The 24229-nt window shown below is 42.6% G+C and overlaps 2 pseudogenes across 2 annotated transcripts in view; both read right to left on the reverse strand.

The window, feature by feature from the left end:
- On the reverse strand, positions 1 to 20109 carry LOC149320556 (uncharacterized; annotated as a pseudogene). Its single transcript, XR_016278092.1, has 12 exons — positions 18349 to 20109; positions 18075 to 18195; positions 14745 to 14830; positions 14512 to 14632; positions 11941 to 13172; positions 6634 to 6705; positions 5862 to 6380; positions 5582 to 5702; positions 3821 to 3906; positions 3397 to 3517; positions 2918 to 3028; positions 1 to 2019 (listed from the first exon to the last, which is right to left on the reverse strand). The product of XR_016278092.1 is annotated as an uncharacterized LOC149320556 (transcript).
- Positions 20110 to 20533: 424 nt separating this feature from the next.
- Positions 20534 to 24229, reverse strand: part of LOC149320557 (uncharacterized) — a 30356-nt pseudogene continuing 26660 nt past the window's right edge. The window contains exon 10 of the transcript XR_016278093.1: positions 20534 to 22631. The product of XR_016278093.1 is annotated as an uncharacterized LOC149320557 (transcript). The remainder of the gene's footprint in view (positions 22632 to 24229) is intronic.

A 24229-nucleotide genomic window follows, 5' to 3' on the forward strand; every position in this document is an offset into this window, starting at 1 on the left:
TCAATTTGAAATAACATTTCTTTATCAAACAAATCAGGTTCTCTGCAAATTTCTTGGTGTAAAATTAAAGTACCATCTATTCCTATAGCTCTTTGCAAATTCTAAGCATTTATGGTTAGTCCCTTTATGGACTTCACATCTAAGCATTTAAATTGCTTCTCCCCAGGAACTCTTTTTTGAGACAGGTGGTTTTACCTCTTGCAAAATATTTTCTCACACTGTATTGACACAGATGTCTCTTTGTGTGAATTCTCATTTGGTAAGTGTTGATATCCAATGGAAGCTCTTTCCATATTCCAAGCATTTAAATGGTTCTTCCCCGGTGTGTTACTTGATGGCGAGTGAAGCTTCTTTTCTGAATGAAACTCTTTCCACACTCCAAGCATTTAAATAGTTTCTCCCCTGTATGAGTTACTTGATGGCGAGTGAAGCTTCTTTTCTGAATGAAACTCTTTCCACACTCCAAGCATTTAAATGGTTTCTCCCCTGTATGAGTTACTTGATGGCGAGTGAGGCATGTTTTCTGAATGAAACTCTTTCCACACTCCAAGCATTTAAATGGTTTCTCCCCTGTGTGAGTTGCTTGATGTCGGGTGAGGTGTGACTTCTGACTAAAGCACTTTTCACATTCCAAGCATTTATATGGTTTCTCTCCTGTGTGGGTTCTTTGATGATAAATGAAGCTTCTCTTCCAACTGAAGCTCTTTCCACACTCAAAGCATTTAAATGGTTTCTCCCCTGTGTGAATTACATTATGACAATTAAGGTTTGCTTTACAAATGAAACTTTTCTCACACACATGACATTTAAATAATTTTTCACCTGTGTGAGTTGCTTGATGTTGTGTGCGCTGTGTCTTTGAGGTGAAGCTCTTTCCACATTCCAAGCATTCAAATGGTTTTTTCCCTGTATGAGTTGTTTGATGCCGAGTGAGGTGTGTCTTCCTGCTGAAGCATTTTCCACATTCTGAGCATTCAAATGGTTTCTCCCCTGTGTGAGTGGCCTGATGAAACATGAGGCTAATATTCCACATGAAGCTCTTTCCACACAGTAAGCATCTATATGGTTTTTCTCCTGTGTGGGATCTTTCATGAGCGGTGAGGCTGGTCTTCCAACGGAAACCTTTTCCACACTCCAAGCACTTAAATGGTTTCTCCCCTGTGTGGATTATCTGATGTTTAGTAAGATCTGTCCCTTGATTGAAAGTCTTTTCACATATCAAGCATTTGAACGGTTTCTTCCCTGTGTGGATTCTTTGATGGCGAATTAAAATTCTCTTCCACATGAATTTCTTCCCACATTCCAAGCACTTAAATGGTTTCACCCCTGTGTGGATTCTTTGATGATGAATGAAGCTTCTCTTCCAACGGAATCTCCTTCCACATACCAAACACTTAAATGGTTTCTCTCCTATGTGTATTCTTTGATGATGAATGAAGCTTCTCTTCCAACGGAATCTCCTTCCACATACCAAACACTTAAATGGTTTCTCTCCTATGTGTATTCTATGATGATGAATGAAGCTTTTCTTCCAACTGAATTTCCTTCCACACACCAAACACTTAAATGGTTTCTTTCCTGTGTGGATTCTTTGATGGTAAATGAAGCTTTTCTTCCACATGAATTTCTTTCCACACTCCAAGCACTTAAATGGTTTCTCCCCTGTGTGGATAATCTGGTGTTTAGTAAGATTTGTCCCCTTACTGAAGGTTTTTTCACACTCCAAGCATTTGAATGGTTTCTCCCTTGAATGGGTTCTTTGATGAAAAATGAGGCTTTTTTCCCCGATGAATTTCTTTCCACATCCCAAGCATTTAAATGGCTTTTCTCCTCTGTGGGTTGTTTGATGTAACATAAAGTGTGACTTCCACCAGAAGCTCTTTCCACAGTCCAAGAACTTACATTTTTGTTTTCTTGTGTACAATCTTTCTGCATGAGTCCTCCTGTGAATTTTAACACTCTTTCTTTGTAGAAAAGATATCCTTGGTTCTCCTTCATCTTCAGTATCTTCAACATCCCCTGAAAGGAGAGAAATAACTAGTCAGAACTGAAGAGAAAAACAGAATCAGAAGTGAAAGAGATTACTGATATCAATGTACAGCAGTTGGAGCATGGGATTTCAGAGGTGGCACTCAAGGCTATGTTCAGAGACAAGCTATGAGCATGTCTCAAAACTCTTTAGGGAAATATGGATAGCTGCAATGATTTGGCAACCTTTACAACTGCTTGTGAAGTTTCCTTTCCACCACTCAGTTACACTGTATCCTTTTCCTTGCTCTTTTTAGATTAGTTCACTGCATGAATTTATGTATATTTCTCATATAATGTGTTGGGGAGCATTTTTGGCAAGAGCCACATCTTAATGTTTTCTAGAAATTGGGGAGACCACCTGTGACTCCCCAGATGTTGCTGGATTACAACTACCATCAGCCACAGATGCATCTCCCATGAGCTGGCGACTGAGGAAATACGGGAGTTACAGTCCCATAGCCTATAGAGAGGCATAATAATAATAATAATAATAATAATAATAACAAACCACCTGCCTTTACCAGTGACAATATCAAGAAAATGAAGAGGAGGGGACCTGGTCTCCTACTGATGTGGAAATGACAGTACTGAAGACTAAAGGCTGGGTAGCTTGTCATGTTGTACCCATAGGAATTGTTGTTGAGATTTTAGCTCTGAAACTCACTCTGTACAACTGGGATATACACATAGCATCAAATTAATTGAATGAAATCCTGAATAGATGGTATGCTCAGCACAAAATATGACTGAAGAGAGCTGAGCTCTAGTATCCAGGAACCCGAAACAGCAAACTACACAATCTCAGTTTGTATTTACTGCTCTTCAGTCTTGCCTCCATATAATATTTTTTGTAGCAAGGTCTGAACAAGTCATAGCAGCTACTCACTTTCAGTCCTGGCAGCCATTCCTTCTAGTAGCTCATTTCTCATTTCCTTCTGTGAAACTACCTTTCTCTGCATCTTTTGACAAATCAGTGGGAGGAATTGGACTTGGCTATCTAGCAGAAACAAGGAAATGAAAAGAGATAATCTCTTAGAGGAGGAATGAAATGATCTTCACATTATTCTCTCATTAGTCTGGAAACAATTCTATCATTTATTTTTCCCCCTAGAGACCAAGCTACACTTTCCCCACTTCTCAACTACAGGACCAAGCCCCCTTTGAAAACACTAGGAAAACCAGCCCAGTGTGCTTCAATGAAACAAAAAAATGATTGGGATGGGAGTATCTATGGGTGCCATCTCCAATCAGAATGGGTGCCACAGTCCTCCACAAGGTAGGTGTCATTTTCAGCCAAGCCAGCTGGTAGAGATCCAGGAGTTCTGAAAAGTGATTGGATTAGCCTGCAGAAAGAGAAAGCCTCACCCAGAGAGACCACAATTTCCAAATTCTCCTCCATGACTTCCCTTTGCAGGGACTTTTGATCTGGATCCAGCATGGCCCACTCCTCATCATTGAAATATACACCTACTTCCTCAAAGGTCACCTGGGAGAAGAAATAGGATCTGTCAGCCACAAAATATTGACTGTGGTCAAACAGGAAAATGTGCATCTTAGAGCTGCAAATCATGTTCTGATGATTCACACGGGACATTTACACATGGGCCTAAGTACCCTAATGGCCCCAGATCCCATTTGATCCTGGAAGCTAAGCAGGGTCTTCCTCCATTAGTACATGGATGGAAGAGTGTGAGTGAATGCCAAGTGCTGTAGGGCATATTTCTGAGGAAGGATCTGCAAAAGAAGCCCATGGTATCTTGAATCCCCTTTCTTGGGTCCTGCCCCCTACCTGATCCAGATTCACAGAAGTCTTTCTCAGGGTATCAGAATGAAGAGCTGAGGTCGTACACCTCGGCCACAGTTGTGTCCAGTCTCCTGTGAAAGAAAGTTATACACCATTATTTATGTTGATCGTTTGTGTCTTTCCAGATTTGCCCTCCTAAAGCTAAAGCCACATGTTTGGGAGGCCTTTCTTCATTCTGTGACTGTGAGTTATTGAAAAATCCCTGCATGGCTTATAATAAAATCAGTTCAAACCATTCTAAATGTAAAACCGTGATAAGATTTTAAAAACTTCTTATGTAAACCGAACAACCAAATAATTCCAAAAAAATCATAATAGTTCCAAATCCATATGGATTTGGATGAAATCATTAGGCCTCAAAGGCTTCTACCACAAGCTGGGCTTAACGCCAGTGCAAATCAACACCAGTGCCAATCAGGCCTCCAAGAGGAGAGGCTGGGCATTCCACAGCCAAGGCACTACAGGAGAGAAGGCCCTGTTCCTCAAATTGTCTACCTCTTCTACTTCTAGCACACAGTGCGAGGCATATATAGGAAAGACAGCCCTTCAAATCATGACTTTGCTGACAGTGCTTCTCAAGCTACATGATGACAAAGACTGGCAATTATTCTTTTCCAGTGTGTTATGGACCAGCATTAAATTTGTACCTACTGAGTACAATGGTTTCTTTCTTTCCTGGTAACTTGCCAGGAACCAACAGAGAATTGCTCAGGGGCCAGCACCAGTCTGGTGACCATCACTGTGAGCAGCCTTAACATTTTCAGTATCAATGCCCGCAACCTATAAAATGTTCCATCCCACAGTGATCGAACCGAGATATTGACAAGTTCTGTAGCTGTTGAATGAATCAAACCTGGCCCCAAGTGCTTTGAATCACAGAATCCACTTAGGCTTCCAGAAACAGAGATGGATTTAGAAGTACTCCCAAGCTATGGGCCTGCTCTCCCTCCCCTCTGTGAGCTTCCTGATGAGTGAGTTGCACCTTGTGGCTGTAATACTTTCCATACACCAAGTACTGAACTGGTTTCTTTCCTCATTTAGTTGTCAAACAAGTGAGTTACTTAATAACCAATGAAACTGTCTTCTGACTTCTTCCACACCCAAGGAATTTTATTATAGGGGTAGACTGAGGAGTATGCTGAGTACCTCCTTCTTCATGGACAATACATCACTAATCATGGCAGGCTGCTTACCCAATTCTCAGATCAGGAACCTCCAGCCCACAGTGTCTGTGCCTTATTTGCTTTTAGCTCACTTTATTACCTGTCATCCAGCCAATTGTATCAGGCATCTGTCCAGCATTTGCATAGCTCAAACGGACTCCAAGAAGAAACACTGATGACTCTCCAGCCCTAAACTCCTCATTTTCTCACCCAGTGAATTCACACAGATATTACATAGTATGCTGGTCAAAATGGCACCCTTTAGCTTAATAGCTATACAGGAGCAGAAATATATAGGAGCAGGAATTCCCTGTCCCTGGCGCCACTCTCTGGAACCTTTCTTTGTAGGCAAAAGATCAATCATAACATCATGCATCGTTCTCCCATTCTGCACAGGTAAAGAAACATTGGTCACCAATCCACCTTTTACATGAAACTCACACAGGGTCTTTATAAATGCTTAAACTGCCCAAACAAGACATCTGCAGATCAGCAGCTTGCCTACATAGGCCCAGTGGAGCCTTATCTGAAACTCAACACATTTTGGAGAACTGAACTGAAGCATGCCCCCTTTCAATCTTACCCCATGAGATGTCATATTTGTGATCTTCTTCCATGATCCACCTTGATTTTACTCTGCATCCAGAATCTAAAGGACCCTTCTCTGTCTCAGGGAAGTCAGTGGCCGCTTCCAGAAACATTTCCTGTGCCACAAGATCAGCAAAGATTGCAGAGAGAATGGTTAGAATAGGAATGGTGAAGGAGAAGGGCTAAGGTCTTCCTTCCTTTGATGACTGCCAGGCAATATAAGGCAATGAACGGATGGGATGAGATTTAAAGTTATAAGGATGAAAGGCTCTCACCTGCTGCTTTTGCCGCTGCCTCTGCTCCTCTGCCTGGCTCAGGAGGAAGCCTTCGGCCAGGGCCACCGCCTGGGAACTGGTCTCTGCCCCACATTCTTTGACCCAGCTGGCCATCTCTGGGGGAAGGACGGCCAGGAACTGCTCCAGGAGCACCAGGTCCAGCATCTGACTCTTGGTGTGCCTTTCTGGCTTCAGCCACTGATGGCAAAGACTGGAGAGTCGGCTGCAAATCCCTCTGGGCCCCTCAGCCTCTTCAGAGTGGAACTGTCGGAAATGCTGGCGCTGTACCTCTGAACTGAGGGGCTGCTCCCCCAGGTGCTTCTGCGCGGCTCCTCTTTCCCAGGATCCTCCTCTGCCTCCAGGATATACATTGGCAGGGCCTTTTCTCAATTCCAGGCCAGGCGACTCTTGCTTTTCCATCTCTGAATCTGCTCCCTGGCAGTTCCAGCTCAGGCGAATGTCCTTTTCTCTTCTGGCACTCTCCCGCAGACAAAGCCCTGGCAAAGTTACTGCCAGGCCCTAAAAGAAACCAAGGCGCAATGGAAAGAAATATTATGAACACTCTCTTCAGGGACAGAAAAGTTTTACCATCCAATTCAAGCTGGAAACTGGCTCTTTGCAAGGTGACCAAATGCCATGCTTTGGTTTTGTTGTGCTGATATCTGCTCTGGGCCCCACAACAAATCCCAGAATTCCATAGCCTTGAGCCAGAAAAGTGCTAAAGCGGTGCCAAACCGGGTTATTTCTGCCGTGTGGCTGCAGCCCCACTCACCCAGCCGAGGAATGCAAGGAGCCCCTGGAATCCGGGGAAGTTAATTGATTTCTTTCCGGGGGTTTTGACTGACTATTCCGGTAAATCTTGGGGAATTCCGGGGATTTGGGGGATCTCTTCTTGGCTTCTAGGCAACACTCACTGCCAGCTCCCCTCTGCCCCGAAGCACAGCCTCCCTTCCCTGGCCCTTCTTCTTCGCTCTCTTTGGGCTCCTGCCCCAAGGACTCTCCAGGAGGAAGGCTTGCTCCCCGGAAGCGGAGGGGAAAGGACCCCGCCCAGCTAAGCCACTGCCCCAGCCATTTCCTTCCTCTCTGGGAAGCTCTCTCCTCGGGTTTAACCCTCACAAAGCCCAAGCCACCCTCAAGGGCGCCTGTCTTCTTCGAATCACAGACTCATAGAGTTGGCAGAGACCCCAAGGGCCATCAAGTCCAACCCATTCTGCCATGCAGGAACTCACAGTCAAAGCACCCCCTTCGACAGATGGCCATCCGGCCTCTGCTTAAAGACCTCTAAAGGAGGAGACTCCACAACACTCGGAGGGAGTGTGTTCCACTGTTGGACAGCCCTGACTGTCAGGAAGTTCCTCCTAATGTCGAGGTGGAATCTCTTCCTGCAGCTTGGATCCATTGTTCCTGGTTCTGTTCTCTGGAGCAGCAGAAAACAAGCTTGCTCCTTCCTCAATATGACATCCCTTCAGGTATTTAAACAGGGCTATCAGATCACCTCTTGACCTTCTCTTCTCCAGGCTAAACATCCCCAGATCCCTGAGTCGTTCCTCATAGGGCAAGGTTTCCAGACCTTTCACCATTTTAGTCGCCCTCATTTGGACACATGGCTCCAGTTTCTCAATGTCATATTGAGGAGGGAGCAAGCTTGTTTTCTGCTGCTCCAGAGAACAGAACCAGGAACAGTGGATGCAAGCTCCAGGAAAAGAGATTCCACCTGAACATTAGGAGGAACTTCCTGAGAGTAAGGGCTGTTCGACAGTGGAACAAACTCCTTTCTCGGAGTGCAGTGGAGTCTCCTTCCTTGGAGGTCTTCAAGCAGAGACTAGATGGCCATCTGCTGGGGATGCTTTGATTTGGATTTCCTGCATGGCAGAAGGGGGTTGGACTGGATGGCCCTTGTGGTCTCTTCCAACTCTATGACTCTATGATTCTCTCTGCTTCTCTGTAACAGTAAAATATCTGTATTCCTAAATGACCAGGCAATAAGAAAGGAGGGGATGGGATCCTGTCAGGACAGACCATGCTGTTTGGCATTAATGGAGCACTCCTGTGGTGTAACCCTGAGATCTGGTAATCATAGGTATAATGCACACACTACAACTAACCAACAAAGTAAAATGAGTGTGACAAGCCTGAGGAGACAGAATTAGGGTGGTCATATTCCAGTTTCTGGCATCTAATTGTGCATGTTTTTAATTTGCATTCTGATTATGCAATTTCAACACATTAATAATTGCACTTTTCCTACCATTATGTTTCAACCAGTTGAAACCAGAGTACCAGTACTAAGCTAAGCGCTCTGGTCTTCTTTTTCTCCCCAGCTGGTGTGAAGAGATGGGAGGCTTCCGAGCAGCTCCAGAGAATAAAGGGATTCTCTTTACTTTCTCAGGGTTGTTTGGAAGTAAAGGTGTGCTGACTAGCCCTAGGCCCAAGCCACTGACAATCACCACATAACACAAGGCTATCTCTGCTCTCTCCTTTCCTTTTGTGCCTTCTGGGCCCATCGTGGAAAGGGGAGAAGGAATGGAGGAATAAGGTGGCAATGCTACCCCTGTGCAGTAGCAACCGGAGCCTGCAGGACGGGATGCGGCTCCTGCCAAGTCTTCTTGGACCCAGGGCAGCTGGTAGAAATGTGGAAACTTCTGCACACTGAATATATCCACTCATCTGTACTGCAATCAATCATAATAGAGGAGCTACATATAGGATATGAACTTCTATAAGTTATTATTTTTAGAAGATAAGCATTGACACTAACATTCTGTTGCCCACAGTGGGAACTAGAAAATAACATTTGACAATTTCCTATGCACAATGCAGTTGGCTTGTGGCCAAGTGTGGACCAGACTTGCACATAGTATTTTTTGCTAATATTACTCAGTAATTACTGCAGGGAAATTGAAACTAAGAATGTGATTATAGTTTTGTTTCTGACAAGCCCTTTGTTTCTTCCCTGCATCTCCTCCAACATTTCACAGATGAAAACTAGGGTACGTGTGGCCAAGAAACCTAAGAGTGCGGTCAAGATGGCAAGACTTATTCAAGAGGAAACACAAGCTAGGGGAGGTTACACCCGTTTCCTTTTGCCTGAGCCTACAGAGGTGTTTGTATCTGGTACAATTAAAATATTTAACTTTCTTGTTGCAGAAACTTGGCAGGTCAAATGTAATAGTGCTGCTAGAACCAGAAGATAAAACTACTGAGCCATCAAGCCATGGAAAAGGAAAAACAAGACCCGTGTAATCAACTTGCAGTCCGTGAGCTGCAGTTCAAGAGTGTCAAGCTCTTTCTCAAGCTTTGCAGACAAAATGTCAAATGAAGAACAAGAGAAGGCAGACAAGACATTGGCTCAAGATATACTGGGAACTGGTACACCTCTTTCCTGTCAGTTAAGAACAGTGTGAAATAAACATAAAATATGACTAAAATAGGGTTAGAATAATGAATGTAAAGAAATAGAAGAATAGCAGGGAGAAAGCAGAACATGAAGTCTTTCTCAAGATCTAAAAAATCAAAAGAAATTTAAATGAAGAGCATGGCTGTGATATGACCAAGATGGCAATACATTATACGATCAAGAAAAATTTAAAAGGTGGAAGCAATATATTTCCATTAGCAATTAACAACAAACATCCCTTTCAAATAAGCAAAACCCAATAGTGGCAAGAATATGACAAAACAAATAAGGACAAGATATAAATTATTCTCCCATCGTTATTTATCCCTTCTTCTCTTAGATAAATAGTATGATGGAGTTCAAACACTGCTTGTTCCAAGGACTGGTCAAGTAGAATCACTGGTGGCAACTGATAGGCTGGGAACCAATTATTGAATATTATGTTTGAGAAATTTAACCCAATATTCCTGATAGCGATTGCTACTAAATCTCAGCACAAAGGCGAATGCACAGAATACACAGACAAAGGGTAAGTACCTCCAGCGTTCAAGTGCTTGTAACAGACAAATGCAAGTAACAAGAAAAATGAATGGCAAATATTAAAGGAGAAGAATCCTCATTTAATAATATCTGGCTGCCTTGCTCATGGGCTGAATCTTCTAGCCAAGAACATAGTGTGTGTGAGTACAATGAAGACAATATTAACAAGCTGCACAGTGGTTGTGAAGGCAGTCAACATTCATCATGCTGCTAATCAGACTTTCTGTAACATCCTATATGTAAGAAATTACAGCAAGAGCAACAGGCGAGATGGGGCTCAGCTCAGATATAATGTATCTACAGTTTGCTGCACACAAAGAACTGGCAGTGTGCTTCAGGTGATGATTATTTCTGCACATGTTCCAAAGCAAGAAGTTATTTCTGCACATGTTCCAAAGCAAGATCTGTACAATGACATGTTCTGGGTTCAAGTTTTTTTAAAAAATAAACAATTTGCCACTATCAGTTTATGTGGCTATTAAGAAACTTGAAGGAGACACGCCAAAAGGCCAATGCAATTTTAGGCTGCATCAATAGAAGTATAGTGTCTAGATCAAGGGAAGTAATAATACCACTGTATTCTGCTTTGGTCAGGCCCCACCTGGAATATTGTGTCCAGTTCTGGGCACCACAATTCAAAAAGGACATTGAGAAACTGGAGCGTGTCCAAAGGAGGGAAACTAAAATAGTGAAGGGTCTGGAACAACTTAGGGAGCTGGGGATGTTTAGCCTGGAGAAAAGAAGGTTAAGAGGTGATATGATAGCCCTGTTTAAATATTTGAAAGGATGTCATGTTGAGGAGGGAGCAAGCTTATTTTCTGTTGCTCCAGAGAACAGAACCCGGAACAATGGATGCAAGCTACAGGAAAAGAGATTCCACCTGAACATTAGGAGGAAGTTCCTGACAGTAAGGGCTGTTCGACAGTGGAACACACTCCCTCAGAGTGTAGTGGAGTCTCCTTCCTTGGAGGTCTTTAAACAGAGGCTGGATGGCCATCTGTCAGGGATGCTTTGATCTGGATTTCCTGCATGGCAGGGGGTTGGACTGGATGGCCCAGTGGTCTCTTCCAACTCTATGATTCTATGAAATCTTTCAAATATTCTAGAGACATTCACACAACAGCTTCTCTGTGCAAAGAAGAAGTAGCAATAAAATAAATGTTTGTTAATCAATCCAAGAACTGCACTCATCTAGTTCGTCTTGCAGCAATGCTTTTAGGTCCTCGACACAGAGGATGACATCAGACTGGTGAAGAATGATGGATGCAGTTTAAAACATTGTTGACAATGATGCAGTAGCTGTTTTGAAATCTGGGAAAGTACAGAAATTAAAGAATTTCAATCCTGCAGTTCTTGCAGTAGTTAGTATTTAAGCTTTTTGAAAATTATGAAGTGGGAAGCTGCAACCTGAGGCCCACAGGTGTCTCATAGAGCCTGACAGGCAAATCTTGATGCCTCCAGATTCCCTGCATTCTCCTGCACTTCCCCTTTCCCACCAAAAATGAATTGTCTCTTCTGGAAGCAACCAGGAGTTGGAATTCACCTTTTAATATTCTACACATATCCCCTCCGTTATTTATTATAAAAAATAAGTTTTTCAAAATTTGGGGGCATATTAAGCAGCCCATACTTCCTCAAGAGATCACATGGACAGAATATTGGCCCTTAGACCCACCACAGTTACCAATCTATAGTTTTTCATCTTAATAAGCTTAGGCTGTTTATTGTAAAATATGTGGACAGTCTCTGCAGAAACATGAGGCTCTCCAGACAGTCTCCCTCCATATGTGAAGGGTGACTGATGGAGGGAAATTAATTTAATAATTAGTGTCTGCCCCACAAATTTGAGTACACAAACTTAACTGTAAAAATATTCTGCTTGGATTCCTCCTTTGAGCTTTTGCTGAGATACATATTGTATCTGAGAAGTTCCACTAAAGCTAAAATGTACGATCACCTTAAAATGACTGTTATGTTTTTCATCAAACAAATCAGGCTCTTTGTAAATATCTTGGTGTAAAATAAAGTATGGCCTCCTCCTACAGGTCCTTCCGAATTCCAAGCATTTAAATGGTTTCTCTCCTCCATTAACCCCTTTGAGACTATTGAAGTTTTGCTTCTTACAAAACCTTTTTTTCACACTCCAAGAACTGATACAGATTTACCCCCATGAGAATTCTCATGCCTGGTAAGTGCTGACTTCCAACTGAAGCTCTTTCCACACTCCAAGCATTTAAATGGTTTCTCCCTTGTGTGAATTACTTGATGACGAGTGAGGTTTGTCTTCTCAATGAAACTCTTTCCACACTCCAAACATTTAAATGGTTTCTCCCCTGTGTGAGTGGCTTGATGTCGTGTGAGGTGTGTCTTCTGACTAAAGCATTTGTCACACTCCAAGCATTTATATGGTTTCTCTCCTGTATGGGTTCTTTGATGATGAATGAAGGTTATCTTCCGACCAAAGCTCTTTCCACATTCAAAGCATTTAAATGGCTTCTCCCCTGTGTGAGTTACTTGATGATAAATAAATGTCCCCTTCCAACTGAAGCTCTTTTCACACTTTAAGCATTTATATGGCTTTTCTCCTGTGTGGGATCTTTCATGAGCGGTGAGGCTTGTCTTCCAGCGGAAACCTTTTCCACACTCCAAGCACTTAAATGGTTTCTCTCCTGTGTGGATTATCTGATGTTTAGTAAGATCTGTTCCCTGATTGAAGGACTTCTCACATTTCAAGCATTTGAATGGTTTTTCACCTGTGTGGATTCTTTCATGGCGAATGAAACTTCTTTTCCACCTGAATTTCTTTCCACATTCCAAGCACTTAAATGGTCTCTCCCCTGTGTGGATTCTTTGATGTTGAATGAAGCTTTTCTTCCAACAGAATCTCTTTCCACATGTCAAGCACTTAAATGGTTTCTCCCCTGAATGTGTTCTTTGATGAAGAATGAAGCTTTTCTTCCAATTGAATTTCTTTCCACACTCCAAACACTTAAATGGCCTCTCTCCTGTGTGGGTTCTTCGATGTAACATAAAGTGTGACCTACACCAGAAGCTCTTTCCACACCCCAAGAACTCACATTTTTGTTTTCTTGTGTACAGTCTTTCTGCATGAGTTCTCTTGTGTATTTTAAGGTCTCCTTTACAACTGTTTTTTTCAAATTCAAGAAGATTACATTTATAACTTTCTTTTCCTTTTTCTATCCTTTCTTGGAGTGAAATTCCACAGATATCTTCAGCTTGGGAGGTAGAGACTTCCTTCATCCTCTGCTCATGAATGTCAGTTTTGGTTTTATTCTCTCCCTTATGTTGATATTCATCTCTTTGCAACAAAGACATCCTTGATGCTCCTTCACCCTCAGTGTGGTGCACATCACCTTGAAATTAGAGAAACAACTAGTCAGAACCCAACAGACAGAGGAGTGAAAGACATTACTGATATCAGTGTACAGTATTTGGAGCAGGAGATTTCAGAGAAGTGGCACTCGGGGGTCCACTAGCTATGCTCAGAGACAAGTTGTGAACATATCTCTAAACTCGTGCTGTAAGGATTTGGCAACCTTCACAACTGCTTGCTAAACTTCTTTTTCTCAACTCAATTACACTGTACCCCTTTTCTATTCTATTTAGACTTGTTCATGAATTCATAGAAATTTATTTCTCATGTAACATTCTGAGTAGCATTTTTTGGCAACAGAGCCACATCTTACTGCTTCTAGAAATCGGAAAGGCTACTTGTGACTCACCAGATGTTTGTTCCTGGATTGCAAGTACTATCACCCACAGATGCATCTCCCATGAGCTGACAACAGTGGGGAACTATAGGAATTACAGTCCCAAATTGGAGAGGCATAATGAGTAAAGAAATATTTGCCTTTGTCAGTGACAATATCAAGAAAATGAAGTGAAGTGAATCTGGCCACCTACTGAAGAGTTAATGACATTGCTGAAGACTTACAGCTGGGCAGATTGCTATGTTGTGTCCATCAGGATTATGGTTCAGCTTTCAGCTCTGAAATACACTCTGTACAACCAGGATATATACAAAGTATAAAATTAAATGAATGTTATGCTGAATAGTTGGTAGGTTCAGCACAAAACATGACTAAAGGCAGCTGAGCCCTGATAGCCAGGAACCCAAAATAGAAACATTCACAACCTCAGTTCTTGTTTATTGTTCTTCAGCCTTGCCTCCATACAATCATTCAGTCTGAGCAAGTTATAACAGTTGCTTACTCTTTTCACAAAACGGCAGAGGAAGGCCTGGCAGTCATTCCTGCTAACTGCTCATTTTCTATTTCCTTCTGTGAAACTGCCTCTCTGCAGCTTTTGACAAAAGGCCTAGACTTCACTATTTAGCACAAGCAAAGAAATGAAAGAAGGTAATTCCTTAGAAGAGGAATGGAAATATCTCCACTTTTTCTCTCATTTGTCTGGAAACAATTCCATTTTTCATTTTTCCCCAAAGAAACAGGGCCACACTTTCCCCACTTCGCAGTTATAGAGACAAGCCTCCCTTGAAGACACCAGAAAAAGCAGCCCAGCCTGCTGCATTGAAACAAAAAAGATTGGGGTGGGAGTTATTTCTGGGTACCGTCCCCAGTTCACCACAGGTTGGGTTGTCCTCAAGAGAATATTTTCAGCCAGGCCAGCTGGTAGACATCCAGGAGTCCCTGCAAAGTGATAGGATCAGTCAGCAGAAAGAGGGAGACTCACCCAGAGAGGCCATGACCTCCAAGTTCTCCTCCATGACTTGTCTGTGCAGGGCCTTTTGGTCTGGATCCAGAAGGGCCCACTCCTCCTCACTGAAATACACAGACACCTCCTCAAAGGTCACCTGGGGGAAGAAAGAGGCCAAAATTACTGTCTGCAATTAGACAGAAAACTTCCATGGGGAAGATTGGGTAAGACATATCCTGACTACCCATTTCTTGGGTCCTGCCCCCTACCTGATCCAGGCTCAAATAAGTTGTTCTTGGGGCATCAGAAGGAAATGCTGAGACAGTACATTTCAGTGCCGGTTGTGTCCAGTCTCCTGTGAAGGATACAACAAGCAAAAGGGAAAGTTACATCATCCCCTAAATTGCTCATTTGTATCTTTCCAAACTCACACTCCTAAAGCCAAATCCAAATGTTTGGGAAATCTGTATGACTGGAAGAAATATAGGGGTCCCCTGCTTTTCAACAACTCATTTTTCAACAACCACTTTTTCAACTATTCTAAATTATACCCAGAACCAGTATATTTGATGCATGGTCTTACTCTTTCAACCACACATTGAATTAATGGTTCTGGTTATACAGTAATTTAAAAGGGTCAAATGAGCAGTTCATTGTTTGGTTCAAATGGACTTGGAAGAGAGGGTTTTTACTTTTGAGGGGATGGGTAATGCTTCTCTGGTTGAGATGATTATGGACTGGGCAGGGGAATCAATACAAATAGGATTTTATTTTTCCTGAAGGAATGTTGAAGCTTTTACGGCTCTAGGAATGATTGAATGAGGGAGAGATACCACTTTAAAGTAAATTTATTGTTTTTGTATGCAGGAGAGCATTTCAAATATGCAGCAGCATGGACTGAAGAGAACAGTTGAGGGACTGTTGGAAGGCACATGCAGGCTTGACGTATGTGTGGACTAGTGGCAGGCTGCCTTCCTTCAACTGGATGGCTGGGGGGAATGAACCAAGTACCTCCCACTATTGCCACTGAATGGCAGGAAGCAGAGTCCAGTAAAAGGTGCTGGCTGGGTGATAGCAGAGGTGGCAGTATCAGCTCAGTTCACTTCATTCAGCACTACCTGCAACCAATGAGTGCCTACAGCAATTGTAAGTCTTCCCACTCTGACAGTTTTCTTCTCTCCCTGTTTTCCCAGCAGCTTACAGGTAGGGAAAGGTGGCAAAGGAGGAATAGTACAGGCATTCCCCACTTATCTGATACGTTAGCGACCAGATGCACATAATGGTTCCACATTTTGACCATTTCCAATTTTTGACAGTTCTCTGACCTCCAGCCTGTCGAATAAGCAGGGATGGGGGCACATGTAAAGAGTTGTCAAAAGATCTCTGGATGGCTTACAACAAAACCAGTTTGAACCATTCAGAAATGTAAATAGTAAAAATAATTTTAAAAATTCTGAGGCAAATTAAACAACCAAATAATTCTGAAAAGATAAAATAGTCCCAAACCAAACAAGTATGTATGCGAATTTGGAAAAAATCACAAGGCCTTTCAAGGCTTCAACCACAAGCTGGGATTTAACTTGACACTGGAATGAAATCAATACCAGGGCCAACCAGTCCTCCAAGAGGAGGGACTGAGAATTTCACAGCCAGGGCACCACAGGCAAGAAGGCCCTGTCCCACATGGTCCTTCAAACGTTGAGGTTGCTGACACATACTACAGTGCTTCCCAAGCTATTTGATGTGAAGGACTGGCAATCCCCCCCCCCCCCCAGTGTGTCAGGTATCAGTTATAAATTTGTGCCCATTGGGTACAAGGGCTTCTTTCTTTCCTGGAAACTTCCTAGGGACCAGCAGCCCATCATTCAGAGACCACCACCACTCCAGTGACCACATTGAGCAGCACTGTCTTAGGGCTTTAAGTATCATTGCTCACAACCGATAAACTGCTCAGAAGCATATAGTATGCACCACATCAGCCAAACTGAGAAGTTGCCAAGTGTATTAACTACCGGGGCCAGATTATACAATGCAGTTGCTTGAGGATAAAGCAAAGCTGGCCCCAAGCCCTTGGAACTATTGAGTCCAGCTGCCCTCAAGTGACAGAGGTGGCTCTAGGAATACTCCCAAGCTACACATTTGCTCTCCTTCCCCTGTTTGAACTGCCTGATGAGTGAGACACACTTTCTGGCTGTAATCCTTTTAACACTGCAAGTAATGAAATTGATTCTTCTCTGTATGGGTTGCTTGATAACTAATGATACAGGTTAACTTTCCCTTATCTGAAAAGCTTGGGACTAGAAATGTTTTGAATCTCAGATATACAGTTGTCCTTCCAGATCGCAGACTTAGCATTCACGGTTTTGATTATTCGCGAACGTTATGCTCACTAGCATGCACTCCTCCCCCCCTCAGGCTATTCTCCCTGAAGAAAAAAAAAGCCCAGGAGGGAGGGAGCAGCCAAGAAAAGGGTGCACTTCCTCCTCCTCCCTTCAATTCCTTCTGCCAGCGCTGGGAAGGAACCGAAGGACAGGGGGATGAGGAGAAACAGGTGCATGCCTGCTTATCCCCTCACCCTTCAGCCCGCACTGGAAAGGGATTGAAGGACGGGGGGATGAGGAGAAACAGGCACGTGCCTGCTTCTCCTCTTCTTCTCGCCCTTCAGTCTCTTCGGCCAGTGCTGGGAAGGGATTGAAGAAAGGAGAGATGACGAGACGCAGGCATGTGCCAGCTTCTCTTCATCCCTCCCACCCTCCAGTTGGCTCTGGGAAGAGACATTGTTAAAATGTTTTTTAATATTTATGTGCATGAAACTAAGACTGTGTACAGTGAATGATCAGGAAACAATGGTGACAACATCTCCGCCACGCATGTGGGCAATTTTGGAACATTTTGGATTTTGGAATACGAGATAAGGGAGACTCAACCTGTACTTATTTTCTGACTTCTTTCACACTCCAACCAATTACATTATAGCAGTGGATCTAGGGGTATTGTCAAGGAGGCACACTTTCTTCTTCACAAGTAGTACAGCATCAACCACAGCAAGTTGCTTATCCAATTTCCAGATCAGGATCCTCCAGCCCACAAAATCTGTATCTTACCAGATTTCATGTCAGTTTATTAGCCCTCATCTAGTCTACTATACTATCCAGGCACCAGTCCAGCATCTGCATAGCTCAAGCTGACTCCAAGTGCAAGGTGAAACACTGATGGCTGCCCACCCCTAAACTCCTCATGCCCTCACGTAGCAAAAATCATATAGATATTACACAGCATGATGGAACAGAATGGAACCCTACAGCTTAACAGCTATGAATAGGAGCAGGAATCCCCTCCAGTGGCACTCTCTGGAACCCTGCCCTGTAGGCAGCATTGTAACATTATGTTTCATCCTCCCGTTCTGCACAGGTCAGGAAAGACTGGCTGCCAAACCACCTTTCACATGAAACTCACACGGGTCCTTATAAATGCTTAAACTACCCAAACAAGACATTTGGAGAAGATCAGAAGCTTGCCTACAAAGGCCCAGTGGAACCCTATCTGAAACTCACATATTCAGAATGTAAGACTGAAGAATTCCCCCCCTTTATCCTTACCCAATGAGATGCCATATTTGCGATCTTCTTCCATGATCCACCTGGATTGCACTCCCCATCCAGAATCTGAGGAACTCTTCTCTGCCTCAAGGAAATCAGTGGTCTCTTCCAGAAATAACTCCTGCACCACAAGATCATGAAAGATTGACCAATTATTAGAACTAAAACAGGGCAGGAGAAGGGCTAAGATCTTCCTTTGGTTTTTTGCCAGACAATACAAGGCAATGAATTGGATTGGATGCTATTTAAAATTATACGGATGAAAACTTCTTACCTGCTGCTCTTCCTCCTTCTTCTCCTCTGCCTGACTCAGGAGGAAGCCTTCAGCCAGGGCCACCGCCTGGGAACTGGTCTCTGGCCCACACTCTCTCACCCAGCTCTCCATTTCTGGAGGAAGGACAGACAGGAACTGCTCCAGGATGACCAGATCCAGCATCTGAGCTTTTGTGTGTTGTTCTGGCTTCAGCCACTGGCAACAGAGAGTATGGAGTCGCTTGCAAAGGTCTCGGGGGCCCTCAGCCTCCCCACAGTGGAGTTGCCTGAAGTGCTGGTACTGTGCCTCTGAACTGAGCAGATCCTCTTCCAGGTCCTTCTGCATGACTCCTCTTTCCCAGAATTCTCCTCTGCTCCAAGCCTGATCAGTCGGGGGGCTTTTCTTAACTCAGGACCAGCCTAATCTTGTTTTTCCATCTCTCAGAAGAGCTGCCAGGCAGATTCTGTCTTAGGTGAAATTGTTATCATTTCTTCCACCAGATTTTCCCCCAGGAAAAAAAAAACCTGGCCAAATTACTGGAAAGTCCCAAGCCCTTGAAAGAAACCAAGATGACTTGTGAAGCTATTATGAACAATCTCTTTCAGTAAATAAATATTTAACTATCAAATTCAAGGCGGAACGTTGCTCCTTTTTCTGTATCAAAGATACAGATTAAATTGTTACTGTGTGCCTTCAAGTCATTTCTGAATTATGGCAACCCCATCACAGGGTTTTCTTGGCAGGTTTCCTCAGAGTGGGGCCGCCACTGTCTTTTTCTCAGGCTGAGAGAATCGGACTCACCCAAGGAATCCCAGTGGATTTCCATGGAAGGAATTTGAACCCTGAACTGCTGCCACACTGCAGAATGAATTGTCATTGCTGGGATTAACTGTCATTAACTAGGAGTTCGTTAAATTATTTAATTAAGAATTAACTGTCATTAACTGGGATTTGCAGCTTGTTGTGGCACCAGAGTTCCCTGAGAGAAAAGGCTACATAGCTCAATAAAACTAAAAAATGTCCTGGTCTACTACTGTGGTTCTCAACCTTTGGTCCTCTAGACTTTTGAGACTTCAACTCCCAGAATTCCTGAACAACGAGAATACTGACTGGGACCTCTGGGAATTGAAGTCCAAAATATCTGGAGGGCCAAAGGTTGAGCATCACTGCTCTACTGGTTTCTATTTCTCCCACCAACCCACCTCTCACTTTCTTCCTTTTTGCTTTCCAATGGTCTTCCCCCATTGAAAGACAGCTTCCCCCAAATGCATAGAGAAGGGCGAAGAGGGGACTCACCCAGCTGGCTCTCCAGGCTGCTCTGCCTTGGAAGGAGCCAAGAAGAAGCCTTCAGCCCCTTGGCTGCCTCTCCTTTCCTCCACCTCCCAGGCCACTCTAGGGAAAGTCTCCTATGGCCGGAAGGAAGACACAGCCTTACTCTTCCTCCATTTGTAGTGCCTCTCTAGGAATCAATCTGTTACTTTAACCCTTTCAAAGGATGTCTCAATGTTCCCAAACAGTGGCCCTCCAGATGTTTTGGACTTTCGTGATCTTGGCTACCCTTCTTCTGGGCATGTTCCAGTTAGCCACAATCTTGACTCCCAAATGACTGTGTTTGTTTTCTGCAGCTCCAAAGAACAGGATCCGGACCAATGGGTTCAAACTACAGGAAAGGAGATTCCACAACAATAGAAGAAGCTCCCTACAGGAAAGGATGTTCCGAAGTGGAGCATGCTGCCTTGGAGTACAGTGGAGTCTTCCTCTTTGGAGGTTTTTAAACAGAGGCAGGATGGCCATCAGTTGGGGGTGCTTTGACTGTGTCTCCTGCAATGGCAGTGGGTTGGACCTGATGCTGGGGTTTTGTCAGGGAAATACAGGGATTTCAAGAAGTTCTGCCTTCATGTTCCTTAACTAGAGAGCCTTATGATCTGCCTTTACTCTCTCCTTGAGGTTTCTTCCAGCTCTATGATTCTATCATTTTAATGTCAATATCATGTTTCCAATGAGACACATAAACTGAAGTTTCATTCAAATAATGAAATGCAAACAAAATCATTTAAATACTCTACATAAAATTCTAAACATTATTTTCAGATAGAACTGGATTAATACAGATTAATTTATTTGAAGGAACCTGTCAAAATGTATTTACATTTAAATTTTAAATTTTAAGGTTTGTTTTGTAATATTCGATTTTAACTGGTAACTGTTTAAACTTTTTAACTGGTTTGATTGGTTTTTTAAATTTTATATTTATATATTTTATCATTGTACTGTTTTTAAATTGTATTATTTTAGGTCTGCTGTTCACTGCCTTGAGTCCCTATTTGGGGAGAAAGGCAGGATATAAATAAATATAAATATAAAATAATAATAATAATAATAATAATAATAATAATAATTTAAACCTAAATATGTCAGCTTTCCTAAATATCATATATCAGCTTTTCAGCATTTATACAGTATACATACACACACACACAAACAGTATTTATTACCTAGTAATTATGATACTTGAACTGACAATTAAATACACAATAACATTTTGTCTGTAACACTTTCCATGATTTCACCAAATAACACCTTACGTTGTTTTCAGAGAGTCATTTTAAAACCACTGCTTTCCTAGATGCAAAATAAGGTGTTTTGTCCTCTTATACCTCGTTCCACAATCCAAGCACTTAAATGGTTTGCTTCCTCTGTGAACTCCTTGGAGGTGAGATTTTTGTTCCAATACCTTTTCCACACTCCAAGCATTCATATGCTTTCTCCCCTGTGTAAATTTTCATATTTCATAAGTGGTGGTTCCTGATGGAAGCTGCTTCCAGACTTAGGGGATTTAAATTGTTTTTGTAGTGTGTGAGTTGCTTGATGACGAAGAAGGCTGGTCTTCCAACTGAAGGTTTTTTCACATTCAAGGCATTTAAATGGCTGAAATGGTTCCTCCACTGTGTGAGTTGCTTGATGACGAACAAGGCTTCTTTTCCAACTGAAGCTTTTCTCACATTCAAGACATTTAAAGGGTCTACCTGCTGTGTGAGTTGCTTGATGACAAGTGAGACTTTTCTTCCAGCTGAAACTCTTTCCACACTCCAGACATTTGAACGGTTTCTCTCCTGTGTGAGTTACCTGATGAGAACTGAGGTCTATCTTCTGAGTAAAACTCTTCCCACATTCCAAACATTTAAATGGTTTCTCTCCTGTGTGTGTTGTTTGATGAGAAGTGAGGTTTATCTTTTGATTGAAGCTCTTTCCACAGTCTAAGCATTTAAAAGGTCTCTCTCCTGTGTGTGTTGCCTGATGACGAGTGAGGTTTATCTTCTGAGTGAATCTCCTTCCACACTCCAAACATTTAAAGGGTTTATCCCCTGTATGAGTTACCTGATGATAAATGAGGCTTCTCTTCCAACTGAAAGTCTTTCCACATTCCAGACATTTAAAGGGATTTTCCCCTGTGTGAGTTGATTGATGAAAAGTAAGATGTATCTTCTGACTGAAACTTTTGTCACACTCCAAGCATTTAAAATGCTTCTCCCTGGTGTGAGTTGCTTGATGAGAAATTAGACCTGTCTTCAGGGTGAAACATTTTTCACACTCCAAGCATTTAAAGGGTTTCTCTACCGTATGAGTTGCTTGATGACGAATGAGGTTTGTCTTCCAACTGAAACTTTTCCCACATTCCAGGCACTTAAATGGTTTCTCCCAGGTATGGGTTTTTTGATGAGAAGTGAGGTATGTTTTCCGACTAAAATTTTTACCACACTCCGAGCACTTAAATGGTTTATCCCCTGTGTGGATAGCCTGATGATTAGTAAGATCTGTCTTCTGATTGAATGTCTTTTCACACTCCAAGCATTTAAAGGGTTTCTCCCCTGTGTGGGTTCTCTCATGATGAATGAAGCTTCTTTTCCAACTGAATCTTTTCCCACACTCCAAGCATTTAAATGGTTTCTCCCCTGTGTGTATTCTTTGATGTAAAATAAAGTGTGACTTCCACTTGAAGTTTTTTCCACACCCCAAGAACTCACATTTTTTATGACTTCTTCCTGCAAGAAGGTTAATGTTTTCTTCACAACTGAGGTCCCCTACACATTCAAGAGAAATACATTTATTACTCTCATTTCCTTCTTCTATCATTTCTTCAAATGAGATTCTACTGATATCATCAGCATGAGAAGCAGGGACTTTGTTCCTCCTCTCCCCCTGATTATCTCTTTTGGTTGCCTTCTCTTCCTTCTGTTGACATTCACCTCTTTGTAACAAAGACGTCCTTGGTTCTCCTTCATTCTTGCTCTCCTTCTCATCACCTTGAAAGAAAGGAAGCAAATTAGACACAAGCTAAGAGAGAAACTGAGTCTGGAATCAAAGAGACAATTGACAGCAATTTCCAGCAACTGGAGCAAGGAATTCGAGAGAAGTGTGGCTACAGAGTGTCTTCACTGTCTCTCTTAACAAACCTGCCCTGTTCAATGTCTCCCTCAACCCTTTTGATAAAACCTGGCTGCAGTAAAGATTTGGTAACCTTAACAAACCGGTGGCTAAGACTTTTTTTCCTCATTCTCCAAACATGTCATAGCATTTCTGTTGCTGCTGTGAATGTGTCAGTCCACGGGCAGATACACACTAGTTTATTTGTGTATTCTCTTGAAGGAATATTTTTGGCAATAAACATAATTGTTTTCAATAAACTAGCTTTCCTACTTTTGATTCCCCAGATGTAATTCCCAACAGTAAGAAAGGATGGAAGTTGCAGTCCTATATGAAGGGGCCCAGTTACTAAAGGAACGTCTGCCTTTGTTAGTGACTATATAGACAAAATGAAGAGGAAGAGACCTTGCCATCTACAGAAGAGATTATGCTACTTGGCCTATGGAAACTGTGGCTCAGCAATCAGCTCAGAAACACATTCTGTACATCTGGAATACACAGTGTCCTCCCCCCACACAATCACATTTGCATTTCCCTCTGGAAAAGTGGGAAATCTAAGAATACAGTTGCCCCCCTGTTTTTGCGGGGCATCCGTTCCAGACCCCTCGCAAAAATAGAGGCTTGCGCATATCCAAGCCCCATAGGCTTGGATGGAGCATGTGTTTGTGAGAGTGTGCAGCCGTATGCCACAGCATTGCATCCCATTGGAAACAACGAGGTTGCCCTTCCGTAAGTATTCAAGACCGCGGATCCCAGATCCATGTGTTAGGAGGGGTGACTGTATAAAATAAAACCGATGTGGTTTTTTTTACCTGAGATAACACTTCTCTAATTATCTCCACACCCTCTGGTATCTTGATCTAGATCTAGATAGATCTTGTAGCACTTTTGAGACTAACTGAAAGAAGTCAGCATGAGCTTACAAGTATTTAAGGAAGACTTAAATCTATTTCCTCAGATACATTTGGAAGTAGACTTAAGCCTATGAAAGCTCATGCTGACAACATTTTTATTTCAGTTACTCTCAAAGGTGCTATAAGATCGCTCAACATACTTATTCTACAGACTAATATGGTTACAGACTAATACAGCTTCCTACAGATGTTGATCATAGAATCACTCTGGAGGATAACAACAACAACAACATTTATTTATAACACCCTTTCTACCAAAGGGTGGAATATCATAGAATCATAGAATCATAGAATCATAGAGTTGGAAGAGACCACTAGGGCCATCCAGTCCAACCCCCTGCCATGCAGGAAATCCAAATCAAAGCATCCCTGACAGATGGCCATCCAGCTTCTGTTTAAAGACCTCCAAGGAAGGAGACTCTATCACCCTCCGAGGAAGTGCATTCCACTGTCGAACAGCCCTTACTGTCAGGAAGTTCCTCCTAATGTTCAGGTGGAATCTCTTATCATCATATATAATCAAAAACAGAAACAAAACTAAGACTATAAAATGTTAAAATACT

Source organism: Sceloporus occidentalis, unplaced genomic scaffold (assembly GCF_023333645.1).
Source record: "Sceloporus occidentalis isolate IW3139 unplaced genomic scaffold, rSceOcc1.0.p SCAF_1, whole genome shotgun sequence".
NCBI lineage: Eukaryota > Metazoa > Chordata > Lepidosauria > Squamata > Phrynosomatidae > Sceloporus > Sceloporus occidentalis.